Source organism: Microtus pennsylvanicus, chromosome 2, assembly GCF_037038515.1.
Source record: "Microtus pennsylvanicus isolate mMicPen1 chromosome 2, mMicPen1.hap1, whole genome shotgun sequence".
In the NCBI taxonomy this organism is placed as follows: domain Eukaryota; kingdom Metazoa; phylum Chordata; class Mammalia; order Rodentia; family Cricetidae; genus Microtus; species Microtus pennsylvanicus.
Genome location: NC_134580.1, coordinates 83,952,126 through 83,961,940, shown reverse-complemented (window position 1 = coordinate 83,961,940; position 9,815 = coordinate 83,952,126).

Sequence of the window (9,815 nt, the reverse complement as noted above, 5' to 3'; positions counted from 1 at the left end):
GCTGCTTTAGGACAGAAGAAGAGAAGTAAGCAGGAGGCTCTCTGTCTTGCAGTATGAAACCCTGTACCCGCTTGGGATTCAAGGAAGACTCCACCAACTAGCCAGACCTCACCAGAACAGTCTTTAGAATCCTGAGCCAGTTAGACCTTTATTCCTTCTAAAGTGTTCAGCCTGTGGCATTCAGCTAGGCTATAACTGCTGTGCCAACAGAGAACAGATGGAGACACTAGGTCTGCGATTTGTTCATGCATGTGTGTGTGCATACGTGTGTGCGTATGTGTGTGTGTGTTTTAAGTCAGCATCAATCTGATAGCACTAAGTGAGGATGAGGAAGAAAACAGAAGTATTCAAGGAGAGTAGAGAGGAAGAAGAAATGACCTTGACTAGAAAGGCCATACACTGCACAAAGCTCCTTAAATCCTAACAGGAATCCCCCTCACCATAGTGACTTGAGTTTGTTAGTCCCATGGTGCAGGTGCAGGAAACAAGTTCTGGGGACGGTGAGAGATGTATCCCCTGACCACCACTGATGAGCATTTGAGTCCGATTTAAACATCTTTGTTTGACTCCTGCTACCATATTGGTAGGCACAACTGACTGTTTGTGCCAGAGATCTCAAGACATGGTGCCCAGGCTCACATTTGTAATGGCATGGTTATGTCGGGTTGCAGAGAAATAACCAGTGATCATGAAAAAGGTGAAAACTAGTTCTTTGCCAAACCAGTCTGCCCTATATAGTGATGGAGCTGAGGTCACGCAGAACCAACCTAGCCAAGTTAGACAAGGCTCTCCTGTTCAAGGGCTGCACTACCAACCAAGAAACCAAGGCTTTCAATAAAATAGGCTTGTTGCCCAGACTCTCTGGAAGTGCCCACCACACAGGGCAACCCTTGGACAAGGTTGCTGTGGTTCTGGGGGTGTGCTTGGGTGTCAAACAAGCAATTCCATTTTGAAGCACTTACCAATTTTTGTTGTATAAACACTTTCAGTTGGAGTTGATTGAATGACCTCTCTCTGGCCAGTTGTTCTTGCTGAGTAATGTCCTGAACCAGTTGTCAGAATCGGTAGCTTGGCTCCCGATTTAGCAAACCTGTGGAAGCCAGTTCTAAAGACTCCTAGGGTGCCAACCTCCCAAGAAACAAAACAGTGTCCTTTTTGGCACTGCTCCTGTGGCTTCCTACTCTGAGAAGATCAAGAACTTCCCTGTCCTTTTAATTATTCCAGTTCTCTGTGCTTGGAAGATTCTTCCCTTTCTTCCCTTTCCAAAAACTTCCCCTGCATATTCAAGACTCCCAAACCACCCTGTTAAAGCTCCCTGGCCTCTGCAGGCAACATTCGGTGTCGGTCCTCGGTAAATGTGCGCAACACCTATTTATGTTTCTACTTCTCTTTAAGACCGAACCCCTGAGCAGTGAGGATGACACCTGATTCAGCACTAGGTGTTGGACACTTGGGAAGCTTGCAACATCTGCTAAATGGATGAGATTGGAGTCTTCTCATGGAAAGTTCCAGAGGGGATGCTATCACTCCCTGGCCCTGTTTAAATATCACTGTCTCCAGAATGTCCATAGAAACTGTCTAATGATAGAATAGGGTAGCTACTGGGCTATGTGTCTTCTCTAGTTATGGACAACAACTGATCACATCAAGGAACAGAGCCCCCTCAGCCACTCTCAGCTCTGAAAACAGTCCTACGAGCACCTGGACCACTGCTCATGTGTCGACTTTATGGCAGTCCAACCAGGTGAGAGAGACAGATTTCATGACCAATACTTGGTCCATCTTCTGTGTCCCCCTAAAGCCTCTGAGTCCGGTCGCCCTCTCTAGATAGGGCTGCAGGCAAATGGAGTGTCCTGCAGGGTGTCCCCCTCAGGGTCTGTCAAGAGCACTTGAGCATCAAAAGGACAGGACACAGGGCTAGAGTCAGGTTAAAGACAGAGGACTTGTTTAGCCTGCACCAGACTCTGGGTTTGAGAACAGACTCTGAAAGCTCATGGAACTGGTGCACCCCAAGAACCACTACGAATGTGGCCTTAGACAAACTCATAAGCTTACTTAAAAACATTATGGGGGGACAGGTTGTGAGATTTTTGGCTTTGTTTTTGTTTCTGTTTCGCAACTAGACTGTATGGTTCTCAAGCAAGAACTTTGTAGGTGGCAATGTTGTGTGGTCCTCGGCCATATGACAATGTACGACTCCAGACCAATTGCCTCAACTGGGGATTCCCAACCTGCAAGCGAGAAGTGGGAGACAAGGGGAGAGAGAACAGTGGACGAGAAAGGAGGGGAACATGGCAGCTAGAAAGAGTGGTAATGGGCTCTACATAAACAGGTGATAAAAGCTGATAACCGCAATGGCAAAATTCAGAAAATAAAAACACTGCTTGGAAGATTTATAGACGAGCTAACACGGAGCTTCGTTGGCAATAACTCGAGCTGATAAAAAGTAACAGGGCATCAGCCACATAAACACCCAGCCACTTCAATGCTTCCATGTATATTATGATGACCTCGGTTTGTTGACACCGTACAGCCCTCCTGACCCGGCACCAGGAGCAGTGCCCGATGCATCGGGAGGAGGTTGTACCGGGGCGAGGCTGCCGAGCAGCTTTTTCAGAAAGACAAGTTATGCTTGACTGGATGCAGATGGCCCAGTGAAAAATGAATTCTGCCAGCAGACCCTGCCTTTATCAGCTGCAGAAGTTCAACAGGGATGAGACGTGCCCACCCCTATCCAGACAGAGCAAGCCTCTGGTTTCAGCACCGTATCACAGAATGTCCTAATGAATTCTTCCAAGAGGTTTGAGCCGACACATATCTGTTTCTGGGAGAGCATCCGGGGCTTTGCAGCATGGTACCAAACATGCAGGGGGTGGGGCTGTGTTCTGCCCCCACGGGATCAGCAAGGAATGCAGACAACAGGAAAGGAACACACCCCTCACCAGGGCTAAGTACCTGTCCCTCCCAGAGCCATCTTGCCCTGGTTCTTTTGCCTTCCGGCTATGGTGGACTGTGCCCAGGGAAAGTCAAGAGGGTCCCACAGCACACGGAACTGAAGGACCCACATATATGGGGAAGTAGCAAGAGCAAGTGCTGTGCCTAACTTTCTCTTTTGTGTCAAATACTATGAGAGGTGCTTTGACTCATTTAACCTCGCACTTGGAGCCGAGCCGGCATTTTGATTTTCCCGCCTTGCTGACCTGCATGCTCTCAGACCAGAAGCCAACATAAGCCTTCCCTTTCTTAAACTGCTTCCGGCATGTAGCTTGTCAAGTCGACAGGAAAAGGTAACCAAACCAGTAAGGCAACTGGACACGAGAGAGGCGGTGTTTTGTACCCAGCCAATCAGGTGCAGTAGGACTGTGTTCACTGGACAGTTAGGAAGGAAGTTAATTCAGCAGGGACTTAAAACGGACAAGCTTTTTGGTGGCTTTGCCAAGCTCTGCAGAGGGTCAGATCTTTATGAGGCAGCAGAGACTCTGGAATGACTTGGACTGGGAATGTCAATCAGGTCCATAAAATGCTGATGCAGTCAAGAAGAGATAAGTCACCAAAGGGGGCCTGCCTGGGCTATAAAAAAGCAAGTGTGGCAATATTTGGGTGTGGCTAAAGTTCTGTGGGGAAATAAATGACAGGAAGCCAACGTCAGTACTTGGGAGACGCTGGAAGGTAGTAAAGCCTGAACAGCACTTCACCACAAGGGTGCAGGAGGTACAGGCGGTGTCCCTTGTGCCTGCTGTTCATCAATGAGAAACACCCAAGCCACTTTCTCCCTAACTGGGCAGTGAAGGTGACTGAATGAGAGAGCTGTGCAGGACGGCCAGAAGCCCCACCCATCTACTGACCCCTCTAGAGTGCCTGTATGTTGTGTGCAGGGCAGCCAGAAGCCCCGCCCATCTACTGACCCCTCTAGTGTCTGTATGGTGGATACAGGCAGCACCTCGGAGCTTCAGAGACATGTCTATCAGTGGAGGTGGAGATAGATGGGTACAGGGGAAAGGAATTTGGCTTGTCCCAGGGTAGGCAACAATCTCCCAGATAGTCCACTGCGTATATTTCTCCCTACACTGACTGAGTGTAGAGTTGGTTCACCCAGACCAGGACAGATGTGCCTGGCTGAGAGGGAAGGGTTTTAAGAGTTTTTCAAACCCAGAGCTTCAACTTGAGCCAAGCATTAGGGGCAGGAGAAAATATGGCACTGAGCAAAGCCATGGAAGCTGCCCTCCCCCAGCTCTTGGAAGCAGAGATACATGACAGCCCAAAGTAGCATCCCAGGATGAGGAAGTTGGATGGTTCGTGAGCAAAGATTGAGGATCACAGAGCTAAATAGAATAGTACCTTCTTCCACACTCTAACTGACATTACTCTTTGAGGAAATAATTGATATAAATGGTGGAATCTTTTCATGCTATATTAGGCCTTGTTCACTCTTTGAAATTACCTTTTTAGCTACTGAACCCCCAGACCAACTGGTATATGCCTTCAGTGACCCTAGCTACCTGCAAGAGGTTTTATTATATAATGCTAATCTTTGATTTTCTTATAGACACAGAAACACATACAAAAGCTATGTGAGTGTAGTTAGAGGAGCAAAGATGGGAAGTCATTGTGCACAGGGTGAAGAGTCAGGCATAATTGTGAAATCTTTGGGAGTGTCATGGTTGGGTGAGGCATGCTGTGACGCTAAGCAAAGTTATGGAGAAAAAACTTACAATAGCCTATGCCTGACCTGGTACAGCAACACTTAGAGAATTTAAATGAAGGCAGTCTGCATGGAAGGGAAAAGACGTTCCCAGAAGTCATAGGGTTACTGAACGAAAGGTCCATGTCTAGTGTAGGAGGATCTTCTATCTATGTGTTACTGTCATTGGTTAAATAAAGAAGCTGCCTTGGCCTTTTGATAGGGCAGAAACTTAGGTGGGCAGGAAAGATAGAACGGAATTCTGGGAGGAAGAATGTAGGCAGGGAGCTGCCATGGAGCCACAACCTCGGGATGAACACAGATTATTAGAAATGGGTTAAATCAAGAAGTGAGAGTTAGCCAGTAAGAGGCTAGAAATAATGGGCCAGGCAGTGTTTAAATGAATACAGTTTCTTTGTAATTATTTCAGGCATAAGCTAGCCAGGCGGCCAGGATGACAAGCAGCCCACCAGCCCGGGTGTAAGCCAGTCGAGCGGCAGGAAGCAGCCCGCTGTTCCTTTTACTTTACGTGTCAAGTTGTGATGCAGGAACGCCTCTAAAGCCCCTGACACAGTAAAAGCTAGCGCCACCACTGTTGGTGGCACTAAACGCTAAGATATCATTATTCTGTCACTGGAGTCACCACAGACTCTGGCTAGAGGACATAAAGAATTCTCCCTTCCTGCCAAAGACACTATGCAAGCTACTGAAGTTTACTTGTTGAATGATAAAGGCCGCTAGCATAGGTTACTACCTCTAAGGCTACCAATGGATTTACTGCTAAGCTATAAGCAGCCTGTTCATGTCAACAACACGCCAAGCAAGATGTGCCCACTGGTATAATAGCGGCATAACCATATGGGAACAACTGTTTTAATTGGGTTTAAGGCACTCGTCACAGAAAGCTTAGGATGGTAAGACAAACAAAAATGTGTGGCTGGGAACGTGATAGGCACTAGTGGGAAATTGCTTTTTTTGTTTTGTTAATTAGATCAAATATGCCCGACAAATTACCTTCTAAAGGCTTCCATATATGCCTCTAGGTTATTGCTGATGTCAGCCAGCCGCAGTGGGTGATTGTCACTGCAGACTCCTAGTTAAGCCAAGTACTGTTGCTATGGTACAGCAGTTCAATGATTAAAAATAATGAGAGAAAATAAGTGTAATTATGAATCTTAGCACCCCTCCAAGACTCAGGAGACATCTTGAAAGGAGGGGGCAGGACGGAAGAGCCAGGAGAAGGTGTTGCGTGCTGTGTAACTCTGTTGGAAATATGGCATGGTTATGGCTGTCTTAGAAACAAGGCAACTATGAGAGCTCGCACCAGAACTCCACAAAACCAAGCCCAACAATATCCCTCTATGGAAAGGGGAGGGCTCACGAGGCCCACGAGGCAGACCATAAGGCAGCTTGTGCGGTACACCATGCTCTCCCTGGCAGCTACATGAGTGGTTAACATCGCTAGGGGTGGGTATCCTGTTGTAGTTGCCCATGAATTTCCCAGGCTTCTGTAAACAGCTCCCCACTCATGTTCCTGTACCCCACTTCTACTCGCTGGTTCACTAGCTAGACTGTGTAGCATCATTTCTGTCACCAGTGTTTTGCCCAGAGCAAGGACGTGTTCGTTCCCATTCCCCCATAGAAAGTCATGTAACAGCTGGTCACCCCAGTCACTAGGAATCACCAGCAGCTATAGGCAAGTGAGAAAGGCAGAGACCAGCTTTTTGGCAGGGCAAACTGGACAATGACCAAACCTGGCCCTCCCTGATAAGATTACCACAACCCACTCAGCATCCGGTGAACTCAGGACGCGTATCAAGAGGGCATCCACAAGAAGAGATAAACCTCCTCCTCACAGCTGGTTCCGGGGTGGAGGCAAATGAAGATTCTTCTAGATCTCCTTGCTGCCCTCTCCCTTGCCACGTCATCACCAGATGATTCTCTGCTTCTTCCCCTTGCTGGGGCAGAGGTTTGTTAGGGTCCAAGACAGAAGGGAGGCTGTGCCCTCATTGAAAGATAAAGTGAATTATATATGCTATTACACTGAAAGAGTTCAGAGGTCAGAGCAAGCGATATCTCTGAAGGCTTTAGGCCTTCATTATTTGTGTGAATGTGTTCTTGTTCATGCATATACACATATGTGCATGTGGGTGCATGTGGGTGCCACTGGGAGTGGAGCCAGAGGCCAGCTTCAAGTGCCTTCGGTAATCATTCTCCAAACGCAGCCTTCCTAGTGGGAATGCAAAGACTCAGAGGTGTCTTACAAAAACTGGAGGCTGCCTGCTAAAAGGAGGGGCAATTCTACCCTTGGTGACACATCCAGGTGATTCTCACATCCCTCACCACCACTAGATCCCAACAGCCTCCTCCCAGCCATCTCCTTCTGATGTAGAGTTCTCGGGGAAAGCAAGATGCTGCTCTCTGAAAGTGATCATTGACCCTGAACTTTTCAACTGTGTTTCTGTTTCCCCCCTTTCTCAATGCCTGGCTGACATCATATTCTTGTTAGTTCTTGTGAGTTCCGGTATGTGATATAATATACTCAATGACTGTATTAAACGAACAGGTTCTATGACTATGAGAGAGGAAACATTTTGCCAATCATGCCTGCTGTCTCTGGGAACATGATCGCTGTCTTCAGCATCCCAGCAAGTAAGTGAGCAGGGGACACTGCACAGTCATACTCCTCTGGCAGGGGGTCCAGCAAGCCCTAAGGTCAGGGAAAGACACAGATCAGGGTAAGGATTAAGAGGCAGCCATGGGTCAGTTAGACTAAAGTCTCCACTGTGTCATAGGCAAAGCTGAATGACCCTGGGTGAGGTGCTTAGAACCCCAGTTTCTTTGTCTGCAAAATGAAGATCACTCTTAGAAAAAGCATACGCGTGCAATGGTGCTGGTGTGCACAGAGGCTGGGCTGTGGATATGCACAGTTGTTCCCCTTGTGTCCCTTAAGCATCCCTTGTGCGAGTCCTGGGGGTGGTGCAAGCAACTCAGGTCCAGGTTCACACAGGGGTCAGGCTTTGTCAGACCTCCCTGCCATCCACACTTCATTCCTCATCTGTCTCATCTTTCTTCCTGGACTCGTCTTCCTCTTTCTGCCCCTCCATCTTTCCCCCAGGAGCTCTCCTGTCCTCTCAATGGACCTCGGAGTCCCTCACGTCAGACCATCCTTCTCCACCACTGTCAGCCTCACCAATGCTCAAGGGATGATGCAGAAAGGAACTCCACTTGTTCCAACCATCGCCCCCTGACATTTATCTCAGCCCCGTCCCACTGGGCCACCCTTCAGCCCTCCCCTGCTCCGTGAAAATCAGTCAGCGTCTCCTCAGTGCGCACTCGGAGTCTGGTCTGCTTTCACTGCTTATGACGGTCAACAGGCTCTGCCCAGGGCTTCCTGATAACGGCCTGGTTTTCAGCCTACGCGTAGCAGCCCTGCCTTGAAGAGCCCTAACTTCAGGGGTGCCCTGGTTTCCCATTCCCTAACCCCTGCAACCCACCCCTATCTGGGAGTCTATGCAAAATCCGTGCACCAGCATGACTACGCAAGACCTTTCTGGGGATTTCCAGCCACTGAGACTCCACCCTCCCTTTGTTTTCTGTCTCATTCTCCTTGAAACCCATCTAATAACTAACAGAATCAGGATTCTGATGGAAAAACAGAAAAACCCAGGCCTTCCGCAGAAGTAGCTACCTCACTAAGCAGAATTTCAGTGATAATAGGCATCCTACCAGATTTGAGATCATCATCGTAAAAGTCTGTTTTTAGTATATGTATTTTTGTGTGTATGTCCTGTGTATGTGAGTCCAGACACATGAGGAGAACAAAGATCAATGCCAAGTGTCCGTCCCTGTGGCTCTCCACCCTACTCTTTGGGACATGGTCTGTCACTGAACCCAGTTGTCATCCAGTGGGGAGCCCGGAGCTCTGAGAATCCGCCTGTCCCTGCCCCTGCTCTAAGAGTGTTGAGAGGTGGCGTTTTTTATGTGGGTTCTGGGGATCTGAACTCAGATTCTCGTGTGTATGCAACAGGCATTTTACTGACCCGGCCACCTCCTCTTAAACTTGTTTTTGTTTAAAACTTCTGCAAGATACTATCAAATAAATATTTATACAGATTCTAATGACTTGATTAGTGATCACTAGAAGAAAAGCCATCAGTGAAAAGAATATAAACCTTTGTTTTGTCTTCAAAGTTTGTTTTTCCTGTGGCTTGTTTGTATTCGTCTTAGGTTCCTACAAGCTGCTCTGCCTGCTCAGGTACTTCAAAGACAAGGGCCTCTCCGGAGTAGCTAACTCTGAAAGGTGAACAAAGATTTCGGTTCTAAATCACTGTGCCCATTCTTCTCTCTGAGCTGGTGACAACTCTTTCTGGTGAAAGTGGGTGCCTTCTTCTGTATCAATACATCTCAAAGCCGGAGACCACTGGCTTTCCAGCATGGGAAAATCTTTGACAGAGAGGATGGGTGTCCTGGGTGCCCTGGGCTGTGTAGCTGCATCTCTGGTGTCAGTCCACCAGTTCATCTTTGTCATGGTCACGCAAGGCGTGGCTAATAAGCTCCTAGAGAAGCAAAGCCACGACCTGTTTGAAAGCCCTTGTGCTGGCTAGTCTTATATCACCTTGACCCACAAGCTAACACTATCTGAATGACAGAACCTTAATTGAGAAAATGCCCCCATGAGATCCCGCTGTAAGGTGTTTTCTTAATTAACTATTTATGGGGGAGTGTTCTATCCATTGTGGGTGGTACCATCACTGGGCTGGTAATCCTGGGTTCTATAAGAAAGTGGGCTGATGGCCGGGCAATGGTGGTACATGCCTATAATCCCAGCACTCAGGAGGCAGAGGCAGGCAGATCTCTGTGAGTTTGGGGGTCAATCTGATCTACGAAGTGAGTTCCAGGACAGCTGGGTCTACACAGAGAAACCATGTCTTGAAAAGAACAAAAATATGGGGTGGGGGGTGCTGTAGAAATGGTTCAGTGTTTAAGAGCACTGCCTGCTCTTCCAGAGGTCCTGAGTTCAATTCCCAGCAACCACATGTTGGCTCACAACCATCTGTAATGAGATCTTCTGGTCTGCAAGCAGACATGCAGACAAAGCATTATATATAATAAATAAATTCAAAACAAACAA